Raw genomic sequence first — 4,624 nt, forward strand, 5'->3', positions numbered from 1 at the left:
TCGATTGGAATCGAACTAATGAAAAGATGATTTTGAATTCATGATAACTTCGGGTTTGTTCATTTTTGGCGAATTGCTAGTCTAAATCGATTGGAATCGAACTAATGAAAAGATGATTTTGAATTCATGATAACTTCGGGTTTGTTCATTTTTTACGAATTGCTAGTCCAATTCGATTGCAATTGAGCCAATGAAAAGTGTCTTTTGATTTCATAATAACCTTGGGTTTGTTCGTTTTTCGCGAATTGCTAGTCTAATTCGATTGAAATCGGGCCAAAGAACAGTGGTTTTTCATTTCATGATAACTTTGGGTTTGTTCATTTTAGCGAACTGCTAGTCTAAGTCGATTGGAATCAAGCTAATGAAAAGTTGATTTCGATTTCATGATAACTTCGGATTTGTTCATTTTTGGCAAATTGTTAGTCTAATTTGATTGGAATCGAACCAAGGAAAAGTAGTTTTTCATTTCATGATAACTTCAGATTTGTTCATTTTTGACGAATTGCCAGTCTAATTCGATTGGAATCGAGCTAAAGAAAAGTGGTTTTTCATTTCATGATAACTTCGGGTTTGTTCGTTGTTGGCGAATTGCTAGTCTAAATCGATTCGAATCGAGCTAATGAAAAGATGATTTTGAATTCATGATAACTTCGCGTTTGTTCGTTTTTGGCGAATTGCTAGTCCAATTTGATTGGAATTGAGCCAATAAAAAGTAGCCTTTGATTTAATGATAACTTTGGGTTTGTTCGTTTTTGGCGAATTGCTAGTCTAGTTCGATTGGAGTCGAGCCAAAGAACAGTGGTTTTTCATTTCATGATAACTTCGGGTTCGTTCACTTTGGCGAATTGCTAATCTAATTCGATTGGAATCGAGCTCATGAAAAGTTCATTTTGACTTCACGATAACTTCGGGTTTGTTCATTTTTAGCGAATTGCTAGTCTAATTTGATTGGAATCGAGCCAATGAAAAATGGTTTTTCATTTCATGATAACTTCGGGTTTGTTCATTTTTAGCGAATTGCTAGTCCAATTTGATTGGAATCGAGCCAATGAAAAGTGGCTTTTCATTTCATGGTAACTTCGGATTTGTTCGTTTTTGATGAATTGCTAGTCTATATCGATTGAAATCGAGCTAATGAAAAGATGATTTTGAATTCATGATAACTTCGGGTTTGTTCGTTTTTGATGAATTGCTAATCTAATTCGATTGGAATTGAACTAAAGAAAAGTGGTTTTTCATTTCGTGATAACTTCGGGTTTGTCCGTTTTTGGCGAATTGCTAGTCTAAATCGATTGGAATCGAGCTAATGAAAGGATGATTTTGAATTCATGATAACTTCGGGTTTGTTCGTTTTTGACGAATTGCTAGTCCAATTCGATTGGAATTGAGCCAATAAAAGTAGCTTTTGATTTCATAATAACCTTAGGTTTGTTCGTTTTTCGCGAATTGCTAGTCTAGTTCGATTGAAATCGGGCTAAAGAACAGTGGTTTTTCATTTCATGATAACTTCGGGTTTGTTCATTTTAGCGAACTGCTAGTCTAAGTCGATTGGAATCAAGCTAATGAAAAGTTGATTTCGATTTCATGATAACTTCGGGTTTGTTCATTTTTGGCGAATTGTTAGTCTAATTTGATTGGAATCGAACCAAGGAAAAGTGGTTTTTCATTTCATGATAACTTCGGATTTTTTCATTTTTGACGAATTGCTAGTCTAATTCGATTGGAATCGAGCTAAAGAAAAGTGGTTTTTCATTTCATGATAACTTCGGGTTTGTTCGTTTTTGGCGAATTGCTAGTCTAAATCGATTCGAATCGAGCTAATGAAAAGAAGATTTTGAATTCATGATAACTTCGGGTTTGTTCGTTTTTGGTGAATTGCTAGTCCAATTTGATTGGAATCGAGCCAATGAAAAGTAGCTTTTGATTTCATGATAACTTTGGGTTTGTTCGTTTTTGGCGAATTGCTAGTCTAGTTCGATTGGAGTCTAGCCAAAGAACAGTGGTTTTTCATTTCATGATAACTTCGGGTTCGTTCACTTTGGCGAATTGCTTGTCTAATCGATTGGAATCGAGCTAATGAAAAGTTCATTTTGACTTCACGATAACTTCGGGTTTGTTCATTTTTAGCGAATTGCTAGTCTAATTCGATTGGAATCGAGCCAATGAAAAATGGTTTTTCATTTCATGATAACTTCGGGTTTGTTCATTTTTAGCGAATTGCTAGTCTAATTCGATTGGAATCGAGCCAATGAAAAATGGTTTTTCATTTCATGATAACTTCGGGTTTGTTCATTTTTAGCGAATTACTAGTCTAATTTGATTGGAATCGAGCCAATGAAAAGTGGCTTTTCATTTCATGATAACTTCGGATTTGTTCGTTTTTGATGAATTGCTAGTCTATATCGATTGAAATCGAGCTAATGAAAAGATGATTTTGAATTCATGATAACTTCGGATTTGTTCGTTTTTGGCGAATTGCTATTCCAATTCGATTGGAAACGAGCCAATGAAAATTAGCTTTTGATTTCAGGATAACTTTGGGTTTGTTCGTTTTTGGGAAATTGCTAGTCTAATTCGATTGGAGTCGAGCCAAAGAACAGTGGTTTTTCATTTCATGATAACTTCGGGTTTGTTCATTTTTGGCAAATTGCTATTATGAATTGATTGGAATCAAGCCAATGAAAAGTTGATTTTGATTTCACGATAACTTCGGGTTTGTTCATTTTTGGCAAATTGCTAGTCTAATTCGATTGGAATCGCGCCAATGAAAAATGATTTTGCATTTCATGATAACTTCGGGTTTGTTCATTTTTGACGAATTGCTATTCCAATTCAATTTGAATCGAGCCAATTAAAAGTGGCTTTTGATTTCGTGATAACTTCGTGTTTGTTCCTTTTTGGCGAATTACAAGTCTAATTCGATTGGAATCCAGCTAAAGAACAGTGGTTTTTCATTTCATGATAACTTCGGGGTTTGTTCATTTTTAGCGAACTGCTAGTCTAGTTCGAATGGAATTAACCCAATGAAAAGTGGTTTTTCATTTTGATTATAACTTCGGGTTTGTTCGGTTTTGGCGAATTGCTAGTCTAAATCGATTGGAATCGAGCCAATGAAATGTGGATTTTGATTTCATGATGACTTGGGTTTGTTCATTTTTTGCGAGTTGCTAGTCTAATTCAATTGGAATCGAGCCAAGAAAAAGTGGTTTTTCGTTTCATGATAACTTCGGGTTAGTTCATTTTTGGCAAACTACTAGTCTGATTCGATTGGAATTGAGCCAATGAAAAGGGGTTTTTCATTTCGTTATAACTTCGCGTTTGTTCATTTTTAGTGAATTGCTAGTCCAATTCGATTGGAATCGAGCCAATGAAAAGTAGCTTTTGATTTCACGATAACTTCTGGTGTGTTCATTTTTGACGAATTGCTAGTCTAATTCGATTGGAATTGAGCCAAAGAAAAGTGATTTTTCATTTCATGATAACTTCGGGTTTGTTCATTTTTGGCGAATTGCTAGTGTAAATCGATTGGAATCGAGCCAATGAAAAGTTGATTTTGATTTCACGATAACTTTGGGTTTGTTCATTTTTTGCGAATTGCTAGTCTAATTCGATTGGAATCGAGCCAATGAAAAATGGTTTTTCATTTCATGATAACTTCTGGTTTGTTCGTTTTTGGCGAATTTCTAGTCCAATTCGATTGGAATCGAGCCAATTAAAAGTGGCTTTTGATTTCGTGATAACTTCGTGTTTGTTCCTTTTTGGCGAATTACAAGTCTAATTCGATTGGAATCGCGCCAAAGAAAAGTGGTTTTTCATTTCATGATAACTTCGGGTTTATTCGTTTTTGAAGAATTGGTAATCTAAATCCATTGGAGTGGAGCTAATGAAAAGTAGATTTTGATTTCATGATAACTTCGAGTTTGTTCATTTTTGGCGAATTGCTAGTCTAATTTGATTGGAATGGAGCCAAAGAAAAGTCATTTTTCGTTTCATGATAACTTCGGGTTTGTTCGTTTTTGACGAATTGCTAGTCTAATTCGATTGGAATTGAACTAAAGAAAAGTGGTTTTTCATTTCATGATAACTTCGGGTTTGTTCGTTTTTGGCGAATTGCTTGTCTAAATCGATTGGAATCGAGCCAATGAAAGGATGATTTTGAATTCATGATAACTTCGGGTTTGTTCGTTTTTGACGAATTGCTAGTCCAATTCGATTGGAATTGAGCCAATGAAAAGTAGCTTTTGATTTCATAATAACCTTAGGTTTGTTCGTTTTTCGCGAATTGCTAGTCTAATTCGATTGAAATTGGGCCAAAGAACAGTGGTTTTTCATTTCATGATAACTTCGGGTTTGTTCATTTTAGCGAACTGCTAGTCTAAGTCGATTGGAATCAAGCTAATGAAAAGTTGATTTCGATTTCATGATAACTTCGGGTTTGTTCATTTTTGGCGAATTGTTAGTCTAATTTGATTGGAATCGAACCAAGGAAAAGTGGTTTTTCATTTCATGATAACTTCGGATTTTTTCGTTTTTGACGAATTGCTAGTCTAATTCGATTGGAATCGAGCTAAAGAAAAGTGGTTTTTCATTTCATGATAACTTCGGGTTTGTTCATTTTTGGCGA

Source organism: Olea europaea, unplaced genomic scaffold (assembly GCF_002742605.1).
Source record: "Olea europaea var. sylvestris unplaced genomic scaffold, O_europaea_v1 scaffold106, whole genome shotgun sequence".
Lineage (NCBI taxonomy): Eukaryota > Viridiplantae > Streptophyta > Magnoliopsida > Lamiales > Oleaceae > Olea > Olea europaea.